The sequence below is a fragment of the Giraffa tippelskirchi genome, chromosome 4, assembly GCF_054371585.1.
Source record: "Giraffa tippelskirchi isolate mGirTip1 chromosome 4, T2T-mGirTip1v1.2.pri, whole genome shotgun sequence".
Lineage (NCBI taxonomy): Eukaryota > Metazoa > Chordata > Mammalia > Artiodactyla > Giraffidae > Giraffa > Giraffa tippelskirchi.
Genome location: NC_137278.1, coordinates 163183487 through 163201916, shown reverse-complemented (window position 1 = coordinate 163201916; position 18430 = coordinate 163183487). Strand labels below are relative to the sequence as shown.

General features: G+C 41.9%; 1 protein-coding gene across 3 annotated transcripts in view; it reads right to left on the bottom strand.

Moving 5' to 3' along the window:
• Positions 1–18430, bottom strand: part of DRAM1 (DNA damage regulated autophagy modulator 1) — a 108005-nt gene that overhangs the window by 33292 nt on the left and 56283 nt on the right. For 2 of the 3 annotated variants that reach the window (XR_014083454.1, XR_014083459.1), the window contains one exon: positions 15687–16338. The exons of the other annotated variant lie outside the window; for it this stretch is intronic. The gene's annotated coding sequence lies outside the window, so the exon portion shown is untranslated. Of the gene's footprint in view, positions 1–15686; positions 16339–18430 lie in introns of those variants that run through there. 3 annotated transcript variants of the gene reach the window in all.

The following is an 18430-nucleotide window of genomic DNA, read 5'->3' as shown; positions in this document are numbered from 1 at the left end:
CTGAGAAGAGGCAAATTAACTTAGAAGATCCCAGGCCCTGATGAACTGAGAAACAGCAGACATGGGGTATTCTAGCCCCAGGTGTCTGCAGAAGGTTGCTAGTAGATAGAGGAGTAAAGGTACGAGGGGAAATCACTCTTCAAAGTCAATAAAGAGCCAAGAAGTAGCTTGGGATCGGAATCTCCATGTGCCCACCTCCACAGTGACAACAAGCAAACCCTTGTTACTTCCAGGTAATCTGGGAGAAGACAGGGAGGGGATGTTGAGATACTTAAACATAAATTCCTTGTCACTCAGCAGACTGGGCTCATAAGGAAGGTTGAATCATTTGTAGGAAACTGAGAAAGCCACATTTTCTTTGAATAACTGAGTATACTGTGTACAAATGATCAACCCCTATATGTGTGGTTTATGAACATCCTTGGCTGGGTTTTGGGTGAAATAATTCTATTTTAATTTGGAATGATGAGAATTCAATGCTGGTTGGTGACTTCTAAATCATGCCATACTCTCTACCAAGGCTAAAGTACTTCTTTTTAAACAATAATTTTATTTGTTTATTTTTGGCTGTTTTGGGTCTTTGTTGCTGCACCGGCTTTTCTCGAGTTTCAGTGAGCTGGAACTACTCTCTAGTTGTGGTGCTCAGGCTTCTCATGGTGGGGGCTTCTCTTGCAGAGCGTGGGCTCTAGGGCACGTTGGCTTCAGTATTTGCAGCTCTCAGGCTCTACAGCACAAGCTTAATAGTTGTGGCACATGGGTTTAGCTGCTCCTTGGCATGTGGGATCTTCCCAGATCAGGGATTGAACCTGCATCTCCTGCCTTGGCAGGCAGATTCTTTACTGCTGAGCCACCAGAGAAGTCCTAACGTGTTTCTTACTGAGGAAGAGATGAGCTCCTTTTTTACTTCTTCTCAGGTCCAAAGACATGACAACCCTGGTACACCTTGTCATTGAAAGCAAAGGAGGAAGAAAGATGGTGTGGGAATAAGAAGAAAGCAGTCTCTTTTATGGGCAAGACTTAGAATTTGGTGACTTAAGAGTCACAGGTGGCCTTATCTTTACATATGTCTTTGAAAGTAAAAAAGGAATTTTCTTAATAAGTAAATCTCAGGGACTTATTACAACAATGGTTTATTTCTTCCTCATGCTATCTGGAAGCTGAGCCAGGCTGTGACTTTCACCAGGCTCTGTAGGTAAGAAAGACTCAGTCCTCCTCCTGTGTGTCTCCTATTTACTCTCACACCACAACCATACTCACAACACTTTTGACACCAGATGTAGGGATGAGGCTATTCCCGCACCAAGCAAGTCTATGACACCAGCTGTATGTCCCACAATTCAACTCAGTTCTGACACTATCTCCCTGGAAATAGTGTCAGATCCTATAACTTAAATTGTCTTGTCCCACAAGACAACCCCTCCCCTCACCCTTTCAGATGCTAGTTAGAAGTCTAGGTTGTCATCTGTACTGCTGACCAATTATCCATAGATCAAATGTTTCTACCACTCCCTCCACGTGCTTGATTAATTTGTTAGAGCAACTTACAGAACTCAGGAAAGGAGTTCCCTTACTATTTACCTGTTTATTATAAAAGGATATGATAAAGGATACAGGTGAACATCCTGGTGGAAGAGAGAAATAGGGCAAAGGTATGGGGAAGGGGTGAGGAGCTTCAGTACCTTCTTTAGGTGCCTCTCTCCCAGCACCTGCACATGCTTACCAACCCAGAAGCTCTCCACACCCTGTACTTTTAGGATTTTTGTGAAGGTTTCATCATATAGGCATAACCAATCATTAACTCCATTTCCAGGCCCCTTCCTTCTCTGGAGAATGGGGGAAAGCGTTGACAATTCCAAGCTTCTAATCATTTCTTGATTTTTCTGGTGATCAGCCTCCTACCCACCAGGAGTCACTGCACTAGAACAAAAGACATTGCTATCACCCAGGAAATTTCAAGGGATTTAGAAGCTCTGTGTCAGGAACCTGGGTCAGACACCAAATATGAGAACAAAAGATACTCCCACCAGTGCTTTTATCACTAAGAGAATTCCAAGGGTTTTAGGAGCTGTGGGCTAGGAACTGGGATCAAATATATATTTCTGTTATCTTACACCCTGGGCTCTGCTCTGTCTTCTGATTTCAGGACCCAGGCTGAAAGAACAGCTTCTGCATAGGTCATGTCTGGGAAAGAGCAAGAACACTGGCCAGAACTCAAGATGAGTCATAAACCTTCTGCTCCAATATGCTAAATGCCGTGTTTACCCACATTTCAGTGGGCAAAGCATGTCACATGACTGAACCAAATCCAGGGAGATGAAGACATAAAATTTCCCCATAGGAGGCACAGTAAATCACCTGACAATGGACAGGGGGTGGGTGGGTAGTGGTTGGAAAGAATAATAAATTCTACCATGGTAATACAAGCTAATTATAGATGATCTGGAAAATATACAGCAGAAAGAAGAGAAAATTACCTGCAGTCCCACTATTGACATTCTGATATTTCTCCTTCCAGGATATGTGCTTATGTGTTTGCTTGTTTTGAAAATTTTAGGATTACAAAAAGACTCTTGATGAACATGAAAGAAGAGAGTGAAAAAGTTGGCTTAAAACTCAACATTCAGAAAACTAAGATCATGGCATCTGGTCCCATCACTTCATGGGAAATAGATGGGGAAGCAATGGAAACAGTAACAGACTTTATTCTTTGGAGCTCCAAAATCACTGAAGATGGTGACTGCAGCCATGAAATTAAAAGACTCTTGCTCCTTGGAGGAAAAGTTATGACCAACCTAGACAGCATATTGAAAAGCAGACATTACCCTTCCCAACAAAGGTCTGTCTAGTCCAAGCTATGGTTTTCCCAGTAGTCATTTATGGATGTGAGAGTTGGACTATAAAGAAAGCTAGCGCTGAAGAATTGATGCTTTTAAACTGTGGTGTTGGAGAAGACTCTTGAGAAGACTGCAAGGAGATCCAATTAGTCCATAGTAAAGGAAATCAGTCCTGAATATTCATTGAAAGGACTGATGCTTAAGCTGGAACTCCAATACTTTGGCAACCTGATGCAAAGAAATGACTCATTTGAAAAGACCCAGATGCTGGGAAAGATTGAAGGTGGGAGGAGAAGGGGACGACAGAGGATGAGAAGGTTGGATGGCATCACCAACTCAATGGACATGAGTTTGAGTATGCTCTGGGAGTTGGTGATAGACAGGGAAGCCTGGCGTGCTGCATTCCATGGGGTCACAAAAAGTTGGACACAACTGAGCAACTGAACTGAACTGAACATATACAAATGTATACCAGCTTTATAGCCTTCTGATTTATATAGAATTATATGATGAACCCATATAAATAATCATTCTTTTAAATTATCACCTTAATGCCTGCACAATTTTCATATTAGTTTGGACAGACCAGGTTTTGTAGCAATAACAAAAATCTCAACTTTGTTACCTGGCTTCAGATCACAAAGCTTTATTTCTTATTCAAACCACATGCCCAGTGCAGGTTGGCATGAAAACTGTGCTCATCTTGATTGCTCTGAAACAGAGGCAAACAGAGCAGCTACCATCTAAATGCATCTGGTTACATTGTAGGAAGGAAAGGAGAATATAGTGAAGTCATTGGGTCTTAAAGCTTCTGCCCTCAAAGCTTTCACATTTTGTTAGCTAAACTAAATCACACTTTGTGATTTTTTTTAATGACCACAATATTTTGCAGATCTTCCTATCAAAAGATTGAGTCTGACATGCACCCCAATATTCCTTGCAGCACTATTTACAATAGCTGGGACATGGAAGCAACTTAAATGTCCATCGACAGATGAATGGATAAAGAAATTGTGGTACATATACACAATGGAGTATTACTCAGCCATAAAAAGGAATGCATTTGACTCAGTTCTAATAAGGTGGATGACCCTGGAGCCTGTTATACACAGTGAAGTAAGTCAGAAAGAGAAAGATAAATATTGTATATTAACACATAAATATGGAATCTAGAAAGATGGCACTGAGGAACCTATGTGCAGGGCAGCAGAGGAGACACAGACATAGAAAACAGACTTGTGGACACAGGATGGGGAAGGAGAGGGTGGGATGAATTGAGAGAGTAGCACTGAAACATGTATATTATCATATGTAAAATTAGATAGCCAGTGAAAATTTACTGTATGATGCAGGGAGCTCAAATCTGGTGCTCTGTGATAACCTAGAAGGATAGGATGGGTTGACAGGTAGGAGGAGAGGTTCAAGAGGGAGGGGACAATATGTATATCCATGGTTGATTCATGTTGATATATGACAGAAATCTACACAATATTGTAAAGCAATCATCCTCCAATGAAAAATAAATTAATTTTTTTTTAAAAGATTGAGTCTGTTTTTTTACATCTTGACTCCGGGCTTGACCATGTGACTTACTTTAGCTCATAGGACATTAGCAGATATAACTTAAGCAGAGACTTAAAAGGTGCTTGTGCATTAGGAATTGATCTCCCCTAGAGCACGACTGATGCGACTTAGCAGCAGCAGCAGCAGAGCATTTAGAATAGCCCAACGTTGACCTAGAGGATGACAGACCACAACTGTTCTGGCCATCCTGGATATGTAAGTGAGGCCATTTTCAACCATCCAGCTCCAGTCAGCCCAGACCAGAAGAACTGTTTAGCCAGTCCACAGATTTTGAGCATGTTTTATGCCATTTAATCTTGGGGTAGTTTGTTATGCAGCCAGAGCTGGCTTGCATACATGTCTACATCTAATTTCATCTGGGAGGGAACCATGGCAACTTTTAAAAAATCTAAATGGCTACTTCAATATTAAATCTTGATGTGCCATCATTTATTTAACCATTTTCTTGCTCTTAGAACCAATTGTTACCTAATGCATTACATCACATTTATTACATCTATAAACACTACCATGAATATCTTCGTGCCTAAATACTTATCCACATTTCTGATTATTTAATTATAATCAATTGGTGGAAGAAGAATTACTGGGTCAAAATTTAAGACTCTTAATAAGTACTTTTTTTTTTTAGCTATGCAGCATGCAGGATCTTAGTTCCTCGACCAGGGATCAAACCTGTGCCCTCTGCAGTGAAAGAACAGAGTCCTAACAACCAGACTACCAGGGAAGTCCCTAAGCCTCTTAATAATTACCAAATTATGAGACCAAGGATTGCATTAATTTATATATCTAATGAAAGTAGACAAGTGTACCCATTTCACTGTACCTTCACTCATTATCAAGTGCAAGCTTTTAAAAATCTCTTTACTAATCTAACTTCCACCAGGGCTTCCCTGGTGGCTCAGATGGTAAAGGATCTGCCTACAATGTGGGAGACCTGGGTTTGATCCCTGGGCTAGGAAGATCCCCTGGAGGAGAGCATGGCAACCCACTCTAGTATTTGCACCTAGAGAATCCCATGGACAGAGGAGGCTGGTGCGCTACAGTCTGTGAGTCACAAAGAGTCGGACATGACTGAGCAACTAAGCACAGCACTAATCTAACAGGGGAGAAAAAATTTCATTTAAATTTCAATTTGTTTGAAATTGAGGTTGACTTTTTCTTTCATATATTATTCACAGTTAAAAATTCTTACGCCACACTCAGAGTGCATATGATAGTATTTCCTTATTTTTCTTCATTAAATTAAATTCAATCTGAGTGCCCCAAAGGACAAAATTGGCAGGAAGCTCAATACCAGATATCTTTCCTAGCTTCCAGGGTGGTGGAGAATCTGGACCTCTGAAGTGTAAAGGTACGAGATTCAGTGCTGATGGCTCATTTCCCTGCAAGCTTAGGCAGGGGAAGCTCCAAGAAGAGCTAAGTCCATCTGGATTCCCACGACCTTGAAGGTCATGTCCAATTCTCACACTTAGACATATCTTATTCAGGTCCAGCTACCTCAAGGGCATCAGAGTGGGTGCAGGTCCCCTCCGGCTCATATTTTTAACTACCTGTTGTTTGCCCAAGATGCAAACAACATCTAGTTCCTTTGATTTGACCAAGTTATAATTTGGGAAACTTATATGTGGTGTGTGGGTGATAGAGAGGTGAAGGGACATGGCTGGGAGGACCAGAGGTAACATGTATTTCAAAATGCTTCTCCCACTCTTTGGTCTCAGCTGCTGTGGCTCGAAGTCCTACCACCTTCAGAAGACCTGTGGCAAGTGTGGTTACCCAACCAAGTGAAAGAAAAAGTATAATTGGAGTGCTAAAGCTAAAAGACAAAATACTACAGGGACTGGTCGAATGAGGTACCTAAAAATTTTATACCTCAGATTCAGGCACGGATTCCATGAAAGAACAACACTAAACCCAAGCAAGCAGCTGTTGAAACATCCAGTTCCTCTTAAGGATTTCAACAATTAGTCAGGCGATAAATGTTCTGGCTTTTAAAAATAATAATAATAAAAAAAACTTCTCTCAGTGAAATGAGCAGATATCTCAGATGATAAACAGTATAACTATTCAGAGCAGGATATAAATGTCAAAAGTCTAGGAAATTACATATGGAATTATTGAACCATAAGTCATCATATTTCTTTTGTAACTGAGAAAAAAATCACATTTTTATTGAGTTAGAAAAGAAATATAAAATCAGACTATGAATACCACCTCATTAGCAGACTTACTGTCAAGACTCTCTGGATTCACACCTCACAGCTCCATTGTTTTTTCATACACTGCTCTTTGAAAAAGCTTCACTTTCTACCAAAATGTCAGGGGATACAGTTTTAGTCAGTAGACGAATCAAAACCTGTTCTCATTGCTTGGGGTGGTGGAGTGGATCCCAAACCCAGTCACAATTGCTTGCCTCAAAGGAGCATATAGTCCTGTTATCAACTCTTCTTTCAGGTAAGGGCTTCCCTGGTAACTCAGATGGTAAAGTATCTGCCTGCAATGCAGGAGACTGGATTGGGACGATCCCCTGAAGAAGGGAATGGCTACCCACTCAAGTATTCTTGCCTGGAGAATTCCATGGACAGAGGAGACTGGCGGGCTACAATCTGTGGGGTCACAAAGAGTTGAACTTGTGACTAACACTTCAGGTAAGGTAGCTGAGTGACAAAGCTAAGTCCCCACAAAACCTGCTAACTGACCTACGTGCCTGTCTTATAGAGGTCAGTCAGTATAAGGGCCAACTGCCCTGCATAGAAGACAAATGGGGAACTTGCAAGGAAACACATGAAAGCTGCTAATGCCCAACATGTTACAAGGCAACGCTGCCTGTGCAATGTGTGTGTCACATGGTATATAAAGGAATGTCAGTCAAGGAAGGAAATGGAAACCATTCCCAACGTGGACAACTCCCCCTCCCCCACACAAGCTAGAGCTGGGGCAGTGGATACAAAAGTGGGCAAAGGAGAGCTGTGGGGGGGGAACATGACCCTGAGAAGGCAGATCAGAAAAGAGGTCAGCTCCTGTACTTGGAATCTGTTGCTGGAAAAGAAAGGAGTGTTTAGATAGGACTCCCACAGAGCTGTTTTTACTGTTCCAAGCCTGCTTGGGGTCCTTTTGAAGTAGTCACTCCACAAAAATCTCACATCTCCTTTAAGATTCAACCTCAGTCGAAAGCCCTGAAGAAACAAGGCCTCTTTTGAAAGAACAGAAGAGTCCAGAAGCTTCTGGGTTCAACAGGCCACTGTCTAAACTGACAACCTGCTCTCCAGCCCGAGGGATGATAGATAACACTTCACAGACTGGGAGAGAATTCCACATCAGGAATGTCTGCTTCTGACAGCTCACTCTGATTGCCCTCATCCCCATTAACAAAAACAGATGTGTGCTCACGAGTAAAGTCAACATTCAAGGTCAATATACATTGCTCTCCAGCAATCTAGTTTGGCACTTCAATACAAGCAAATAGGCTATGAAGCAGAGTGGAACTTTTCTATAACACTGGTGTCAAATGACAGGACTCATATCTGTGTATCAGGTTAACTGTTATGTTAAATATCTATGGAATAGACTTTCTGTTTCACGGGGAATGATTTGAGCTATGGGAAATCTCCTGACATGGAATAGTTATTCTCTATGAGAGAAACAAGAGAGTATGATATTTAAGAGCCTGAGTTTGAATGCTAGTTCTAGTGCTTCCTTCCTATCTTTATAATCTTAGGCAAGTCATTTAACTTCAGTTACTGTTTCTAAATGGAGGGTTTGAGGGGTTTTGTTTAGTTTTTTTGTTTTTGTTTGTTTGGCTGCACTGAGTCTTCATTGCTGTGCGTGGGCTTTCTCTAGCTGCAGCGAGCAGGAGTTACTCCCTTGTTGCAGAGCACGGGGTCTAGAGAGCATGGGCTCAGTAGCTATGGCGCACAGGCATAGCTGCCCCACGCCATGTGGGATCTTCCCGGACCAGGGATTGAACCTATGTCCTCTTCATTGGCGGGAGGATTCCTATCGACTGGACCACCAGGGAAGTCCTAAATGGAGATTTTAATAGGAGTTATTTCCTACCTTGTCAGCACTAAGCATAGAAAAATATGAGCTCATTCTAGGTTTATTCCAGGGCACTAGGGGAAGTAGTACGTTGGGACCAGCCCAACAATGAACCAACCTGAGAGAATGGTGCCGCAGAAGAATAAGGAAAAATAAGACTCAGAAATAAGGTGGGGATCAGGGAGCTGATGCCGCTCTCAGGCAAAAGCTCAGATCCTAATCCTTGCATGCTTTTTATTGCTAACATCTACTTCCTTTACGTGCTCTAGAGATATCTGTTTTTTACAATCTCAGATCGGGGATAAAGATATACAATGCAGGGGGGCGGGGCTAAGATGGCGGAGGAATAGGACGGGGAGACCACTCTCTCCTCCACAAATTTATCGAAAGAACATCTGAACGCTGACCAAACTTCACAAAACTACTTCTGAAGGCTGGCTGAGGACGTCAGGCTTCCACAAAAACTGCGCATTATCTTCAAAAGAGGTAGGAGAAATTATAAAAGATAAAAAGAGAGACAAAAGAGTTAGGGACGGAGACCCGTCCCGGGGAGGGAGTCGTAAAAGAGGAGGAATTTCCAAGCACCAGGAAACCCTCTCACCGGCGGGTGTGGGGGAGGATTTTTTATCTCGGAGGGCAACGTAACTGGGAGGAAAAAATAAATAAAATCCACAGATTACGTGCCTAAAGCAACTCCCAGCAAAGAACCCCAGACGCTCGCATCATCCGCCACCAGCAAGTGGGGGCTGAACGGAGAGGAGCGGGCGGCATTGCCTAGGGTAAGGACCGGGCCCGAGTGCCCCGAGGGCAATCTGAGGGAGCTAACGTAAGATAGTAACCTAAACTGTGGGACAGCGAGAGAGAGAGAGAACTATCCCGCGAAAAGCCCAACTCTAAGGCACTGCCGGCCCGCTCACAGAACAAAGGACTGAGCGATACCAGAGGAGAGCTAGCCGGCTGCGGACCGCCCCATCCCCCGCCGGACACAGCGGGCAGGCGGGGCCCGCCAGAGCCGGAAAGGGGCAAACTCGGCTCCAGAGAGGGCACCCCCTACCAAACTGCAAACAGGCTCCCAGTTACTAAGCAAAGACTGCCTGAGATCCCGGAGGGTCGACAGCCGCCGGGAGGGTCGCAGCCAGAGACCAGCTCCCCAGAACCGACACAAAGCACACCGGAGCCGGGCGCGCCCGTAAACCGAGGCGGGGACCAGGGAGGTGATAAGCCGCACCGCCCCAACAGGGGAGAGCGCCCTCGCCAAACTCCTGGCCGCCTGGGCAGCTCCGACCGGGAACGGCACAAGCCGCGGGCGAAACCGAGTCTGCGCCTTTGTGGAGTAACCGGGAGCCTGAACCTGAGCGGCTTAGACCTGGGAAGTGCACGCAGCTCAGGGCCCGCTCCCCGGCCGAGTAACCTGAAGCCTGAGCAGGGTAGACGGGGAAAGCACACGCGCCGTGAGCAGGGGCGAACCCAGTGCGGCCGAGACACTGCGAGCTTACCACACACACGCCAGAATTGCAGTGTTCCTTCCTCCCCACAGCACGATTGAACAAGCGAACCTAAAGAGATCACCTCCACCGCTTTGTTGCAGGGCGGAAATTAGATACTGAAGAGATCTCCAAACAGAAGCCAAATAAACAGAGGGAAGCGCTTTGGAAGGGACAGGCCAACAGATTAAGATCCCTGTAGTTAATACCGACTGCATTGAAAAGGACCTATAGATCTTGAAAAGTATAAGCAGGAATAAGGATCTATCTAAAACTGAGCAGATCCCACACTGCTCACAACAGCTCCAGAGAAAGTCCGGGATATATATATTTTTTACTTTTTTTTTTTTTTAATTTAAAAAAAAAATTTTTTTTTCTCTTCTTTCCTTTTTCTTCAAGTCCTCTGTTACACCTTTAACTTTCATTTTCATAACCCACTATTAACTTGCAAAAAAAAAAAAACCCTATTTTTGAAGCAAACTACATACATATATCTTATACCTTTTGTGTTTTCTTTTTTTTAATGTTTTTTTCCTGTTCTACATTTTTTTACTGTTTCTTTTTTTACTGTTTTACTGTTTTTTTTTCTTTTTACACTGTTTCCTTTTTTTTTTTATATTGTAAGTTTTATAAGAGTCTAACCTCTACTCTAGATTTTTAATCTTTGTTTTACATATTTGATATCAACTTTGTACATTTAAGAACCCAATCTTTAGGACCCATTTTTACTCAGGAGTGTGATCACTGGCCTGATCACTCTCTCCCCCTATTGATGCTCTTTCTTCTCCCTCAGGGAACCTCTATCTCCCACCCTCCTCCTTCTCTTCTCAACCCAATTCTGTGAATCTCTGAGGGTGTTCTGGGTACCGGAGAACACTTCAGGAACAGGATACTGCCCAGATCTCTCTCTCCCCTCTTAATTCCTCCCTTTCTACTCATGCTCACCTCTGTTACCTTCCTCCCCCCTCTCTATGTATCTCTGTGAATCACTCTGAGGGTTCCAAACTGTGGAAAGCACAGAGGGAAGTGCTTACTGGCTAGATTGCTCTCTCCACATTTGAATTCCCCTCTTCCCCTCCTGGTCACCTCAACCCCCCCCCCCACCTCATCTCTCCATGTAACTCAGTGAACCTTTCTGGGTATTCCTCACTGTGGAGAATCTTTTCACCATTAACCTAAAAGTTTTATTATTGAGGCTGTATGGAAGGAGAAGTCTTGAGGCTACTGCAAGAATAAGACTGAAAGCCAGGGGAAATATTAATTAATAAGAGACCATCCAATAGCCTCCATAAATTCACTGAAACCAAGCTCCACCCAAGAGACAATAAGTTCCAGAGCAAGACATACCACGCAAATTCTCCAGCAACGCAGGAACATAGACCTGAGCATCAATATACAGGCTGCCCAGAGGCACACCAAATCCATAGACATCTCAAAAATTAATACTGGTCACTCCATTACACTCTAGAGAGCAGAAATCCAGCTCCACCCACCAGAACACCGACACAAGCTCCCCCAACCAGGAAGCCTTGACAAGCCACCTGTCCAACCCCAACCGCAGTGAGGAACCTCCACAACAAAGAGGAACTTCATACTACCAGAATACAGAAGGGCCACGCCTAACACAGCAATCTAAACAAGATGAAAAGACAGAGCAATACTCAGCAAGTAAAGGAAAATGAGAAATGCCCACAAAGCCAAACAAAAGAGGAGGAGATAGGGAATCTATCTGAAAAAGAATTTAGAATAAGGATAATAAAAATGATCCAAAATCTTGAAAGCAAAATGGAGTTACAGATAAATAGCCTGGAGACAAAGATTGAGAAGATGCAAGAAATGTTTATCAAGGACTTAGAAGAAATAAAAAGGAGTCAATATAGAATGAATAATGAAATAAAGGAGATAAAAGACACTCTGGAGGGAACCAACAGAAGAATAACGGAGGCAGAAGATAGGATAAGTGAGGTAGAAGATAGAATGATGGAAATAAACGAAGCAGAGAGGAAAAAAGAAAAAAGAATCAAAAGAAATGAGGAAAACCTCCGGGACCTCTGGGACAATATGAAACGCCCCAACATTCGAATCATAGGAGTCCCAGAAGAAGAAGATAAAAGGAAAGGCCATGAAAAAATACTCGAGGAGATAATAGTTGAAAATTTCCCTAAATTGAGGAAAGAAATAGTCACAGAAGTCCAAGAAACCCAGAGAGTTCCAAACAGGATAAACCCAAGGCGAAACACCCCAAGACACATATTAATCAAATTAACAAAGATCAAACACAAAGAACAAATATTAAAAGCAGCAAGGGAAAAACAACAAATAACACACAAGGGAATCCCCATAAGGATAACAGCTGATCTTTCAATAGAAACCCTTCAGGCTAGAAGGGAATGGCAGGACATACTTAAAGTAATGAAAGAGAATAATCTACAACCCAGATTACTGTACCCAGCAAGGATCTCATTTAGATATGAAGGAGAATTCAAAAGCTTTACAGACAAGCAAGAGCTGAGGGAATTCAGCACCACCAAACCAGCTCTCCAGCAAATGCTAAAGGATCTTCTCTAAACAGGAAACACAGAAAGGATGTTTCAACACGAACTCAAAACAACAAAGTAAATGGCAACGGGATCATACTTATCAATAATTACCTTAAATGTAAATGGGTTGAATGCCCCAACCAAAAGACAAAGGGTTGCTGAATGGATACAAAAACAAGACCCCTATATATGCTGTCTACAAGAGACCCACCTCAAAACTAGAGACACACACAGGCTGAAAGTGAAAGGATGGAAAAACATATTCCATGCAAACGGAGACCAAAAGAAAGCAGGAGTCGCAATACTCATTTCAGATAAAATAGACTTTAAAATAAAGGATGTGAAAAGGGACAAAGAAGGACACTACATAAAGATCAAAGGATCAATCCAAGAAGAAGACGTAACAATCATAAATATATATGCACCAAACATAGGAGCACCACAATATATAAGGCAAATACTAACAAGTATGAAAGGGGAAATTAACAATAACACAATAATAGTGGGAGACTTTAATACTCCACTCACGCATATGGATAGATCAACTAAACAGAAAATTAACAAGGAAACACAAACTTTAAATGATACAATAGACAAATTAGATTTAATTGATATTTACAGGAGTTTCCACCCCAAAACAATCAATTTTACCTTTTTCTCAAGTGCACATGGAACTTTCTCCAGGATAGATCACATCCTGGGCCATAAATCTAGCCTTGGTAAATTAAAAAAAATTGAAATCATCCCAGCCATCTTCTCTGACCACAATGCAGTAAGATTAGACCTCAATTACAGGAAAAAAACTATTAAAAGTTCCAACATATGGAGGCTAAACAACACGCTTCTGAATAACCAACAAATCACAGAAGAAATCAAAAAAGAAATCAAATTATGCATAGAAACGAATGAAAATGAAAACACAACAACCCAAAACCTATGGGACACTGTAAAAGCAATACTAAGGGGAAGGTTCATAGCAATACAGGCGTACCTCAAGAAACAAGAAAAAAATCAAATAAATCAACTAACTCTACACCTAAAGCAACTAGAGAAGGAAAAAATGAAAAACCCCAGGGTCAGTAGAAGGAAAGAAATCTTAAAAATTAGGCCAGAAATAAATGCAAAAGAAACAAAAGAGACCATAGCAAAAATCAACAAAACTAAAAGCTGGTTTTTCGAGAAGATAAACAAAATTGATAAGCCATTAGCCAGACTCATCAAGAAACAAAGGGAGAAGAATCAGATCAACAAAATTAGAAATGAAAATGGAGAGATCACAACAGACTCCACAGAAATACAAAGGATCATAAGAGACTACTACCAACAGCTATATGCCAATAAAATGGACAACTTGGAAGAAATGGACAAATTCTTAGAAAAGTATAACTTTCCAAAACTGAACCATGAAGAAATAGAAGATCTTAACAGACCCATCACAAGCACGGAAATCGAAACTGTAATCAGAAATCTTCCAGCAAACAAAAGCCCAGGACCAGACGGCTTCACAGCGGAATTCTACCAAAAATTTAGAGAAGAACTAACACCAAAAAAAAAAAAAAAAAAAAGATATACAATGCACAGTCTTCAATGTCAAACCTTCAGGCTTTTCATGACTCTGTTTAGCTCTTCAGCTAGTGACAACCTTTCTCAGCAATTCCCTCAAGGCTCTGGTTACGAGAACAGTCACTAATGGTTTTCCATCAGTCACATCAATACTTCAACATCTTGTTTTCAAGATGTTTTTCCATGATGTACTTTTTACTGCTCCCAGCCCTTTGCCTGGAGGTGATGAGAAAGTCATTCTTATTTTTCAAAGAAGCCCTGTTAATTATAGTACAGGCCTGTGCATAGCATATTCCCTACATATCCCCCTTTTTTATTTTTTGAAGCTTATTTTTGGTGATTATTGATGACCATAGAAGCCAAAGCAATAGTCACTAATTGCTGTTGTTGTCCGTCGACTTTCTTGGTGATTCGCCACCAGACTATGTAGAAACAGAAAAAAAGACATATAAAAATTAACATAAAACCAGCCATTGATCCTCTGATAGTTTTCAAGTGAGGAATGGAATTTAACTGAGAAATTCCACCTGATGCTGCTTCCAGCAGATTAGATCCATGCAAAAGTTGTAGTTTCTGAGAGAAAGTTTCCATAATCTCTTGTTGTAAGTTATTAATATCCAGAGATAGATTACCTTGATTTAAGAGGTGTTGTTTAACTTTGTCCCAATGAAATGAAGATTCACTATATTTGTGAGTGACACAAAAAGAAGTAATGTTCCAATCACTCTTAAGACGAATCTGTTTTTGCAGACTATTTACTTGATCACCTAGTAGTATAACAACCTGTTGTAAATCAGCCATTTGTACAGCTAATTTTCCATCCGTTTGTCTTTGGGTAGACCAAAGAACATCAGAATCTTTAGGCCATTCTTGCACAAAGTGCACAGTCTGTACACTTTGATATAATGCCACTCCTGCTACAGCTGCTGTAGCAGCTATAGCAATAATTCCTAAAATGGCAGCAATTAACAGTCCAATAAACCGTTTAGTGTGTTTTAACACTTTCTTAAGGATTTCTTCTACAATATAGACTGTGGGGCTATCCTGCCATGGTCTATTCATTTTTATAGGAAGCCATACTCTAGATCTGGTTTTTAGAATATATAGAGAATAATCATTCTGAAATTGGAGAGAAGAATTGATACAAGTGTAAAAGGAACAATTTTGACAAGTAAGTAACCCAGAAGAGGCATTATAAAAAGTAGGTCCTATCAAAAATATGAAAGGTAAATAAACACATTCTTTAATCCAATGGGTTGAATTTTTATCAAAATGTGAGGAATGACCGGATAGTGATGAATTAAATTGCCCCTTCCATGCTGTTATGAGTTGGAAGGCAGCTGATATTTTCCACAACTCTGAATGTAAAGGCATATAAGGTAATTGAGGTAAGGGAGGGGAGAAACTCCCTCCATGCCAACATATAGAGCTATTAACAATGTTATTCATGGACTCTAAAGTATTGTTTAACAATATAGGCAAATCCAAATTATTATTTTTATCCAGAGGATCTCCTTTGGGACTCCAATCAATAATTTCTCCATCAGAAGTATTGGCCATAATATGTCCAGTACTAGCTTTACATAATTTCCATTGTACCCAATGTTCTATTCCAGATTTTATAGAAATAATAGTCAGGTAGATGGGGTGGAAACATAGTAGTATTTTCTCTTGTGATATTAAAGGAAAATGCTTCTAATAAGAAAAAATGAATTTTGTTCACTTAGGGTTCTTTAACTATAGATAGCCAACTTTGTAATCCTCTTTTAAGACAATGAGTTTCTGCTCCCATACATATAGGGGTAAGATCTGTTCCCACAGTATAATTAACACTAACATTTGAAAGTTGTCAGCCCTCTTCTTCTGGTTTTAAAGGAAGGCTCAGGTCAAAAGGTCCAGGTAACCAAGAAGAGTCATTTATGAAAATTGGAACAGAAGAATCCTCCCAAGTAATTGGTCTTAATAGGGGAGGATTGGGCACATATGCCCAATAAGTATGATTGGCATCAACCGTGGTAGTTACACAGATAACATAGCCAAGAACAAGGCAGCTGAGGTCAAAGGCTGTCCCTGTTCTTTGACCAATTTTTCCCCTTCAATGGTCAGTTTCTCCAATTGACCCCAAGTGGACAGTTTGGCTTTGCTGGTCCTTGGAGCCGGTTCAGGGCAGTTGCTGATTGTCAGTCTTGTTATTCCCATCACTGGCGGCTCTCCAGGAGGATTGATGTCGAACCATGTCCTCTTCTTTCCTTTCTCTGACATGTCTTCCTGGTATCCAATGTTGTTGTCCATCATCTGAAATGACAAGAGCATAACCTCGTCCTTTCTTAAGTCTAAGGCCCTTGCATCAATTGTTGCACCACTCCCTCAGGTTGGTTCTTTGTTGGGCTGGTCCCAACAGTAGTATCCAAGAGGCTGGATACTTAAATTTGTCTTCATTCATTGTTTCATCAAGTTTTCATTGAGTACCTGCAATGCGACAGGTGGAGATGCAGCAGTAACGACAAAAGACGCACCTGAAAGTTATCATGGAGCTTATGGTCTCCTGATTCATATGCCACCCTCCCAAGATGTGACCAGTTTCTCAGAGTTATTTCAACCTAAGAATCACCTTCCTGGGTGGCACAGTGGTAAAGAATCTGCCTGCCGACACAGGAGACACGGGTTTGACCTCCTGGTCAGGAAGATCCCTTGAAGCAGGAAATGGCAATCCACTCCAGTATTCTTGCCTGGAAAATCCCATGGACAGAAGAGTCTGGTGGGCTACAGTCCATGGGGTCACAAAGAGTCAGACATGACTGAGCACACATGCTAGAAACCCCTGGCACTCTTATGAAAAAAAAAAACCCAGCAGATTCTAAGACCTCCCCTCATCTTACTGAATATCACATAGGATTCTGACTTTCTGTTCCTCCTTGGCAAAATAGGGAGCAGAGCAACCCCAACCACCATCATATTATGTGTTCCAAGAGAAATAGGTTATGGGAAAGATCTTTGGAAACAGTGAAGTCACTTTCCAGCGTGTGGCATCCAGGCTCTCTCTAGAGATTCAGAGACGCCAGCCAAAGGCCATTTAGTGCCTGTAGTCTGTCCTGGGAGCCTCCAACCCCACCTCCTCTTTCTGGACTCTCTGGAAACATGAATCAGAAGCCACCTATCCCCATTCTAATCTAATGAGCTAATGAGACTGAGACTGGAACCAGTCCCAAGTCCACCACCAAGGGGAACAATTGCACTGTATTCTGCACGTGCCATTACAAAGCTTCTGAGGGCCAGTCAATGGCCACAAGTGGTGGTTTTCCAGGGACATCCCTGCCTTTCCTTGGTACCTGCCCAAATGAGAGATGAACCCAAAGACTAGAGTGGTGAGCGGTGGGGCCTTATAAGTTCTCATCACCCAGCCCCTTCCCACCTCTCCAACCTTATCTGCCACTGTTCCTCCATGAGTCCACTAGCCCTTGACCGCTTCTCCCCTTCTTTCATTAATCAAATCCTCTGGTTTCCATGGGTCACAAAGCCATCTAGAATAATGACTGTATTTCCCAGCCCTCTTGCTATTATGTTCAATGAGCTATTAGCAGAAATGTCGTATGGCCACACCCAGGAACAGTCCACAATAAACAACTGGCATGTGTTTTATCCTTTTTCTATCCTGTGCCTTCCTCCATCCTGCTGCTTGGAAAGCAGATGTATTATAACAACTGAAGCTCTAGCCTCTGTTTCAGATGCTGAGAATGAGACAACATGTTAGGAGTCCTGGAGCGCTGAGCACTGTATGGAGCTGAATCTCTGCTTTAGTCTTGAACTGTCAACCTCTGGACTTTCACATAAAAGAGAAATGTGCTTCTATCTAGTTTAAGCCAGTGTTATTTTTTTTTAAATATTTTAATTTATTTATTTGGCTGCATTGGGTCTTAGTTGTGGCATGTGGGATCTAGTTCCCTGACCAGGGATCGAAACTGGGCCCCCTGTATTGGAAGCATAGAATCTTAGCCACTGGATTACCAGGGAAGTCCCAAGCCAGTGTTATTTTGAGTTTCTATTACTCACCTCCAAAGTGAGACTTTACTGATAAGTGCTTAAAAGGACAGATTCTGGAATAGACTGCCTAGGCTCAGTCACCTATTAGCTCATAGCCACAGGGATTTTGCTTCACTTCTTGGCCTCAGCTACAAAATGTAGTTGCTAGGGACTTCCTTGGTGGTTCAGTGGCTAAGACTCCAAACTGCCAACGCAGGGGGCCTGGGTTCAATCCCTGGTTGAGGAATTAGATCCCACATGACGCAACAAAGACCCAGTGCAGCCAAATAAATGAATAAAAATAAATAAAATGTAGATGCTAAAGACAGCATCTACCACCTAGGATTGTTGTAGGAATGAGCTAGAA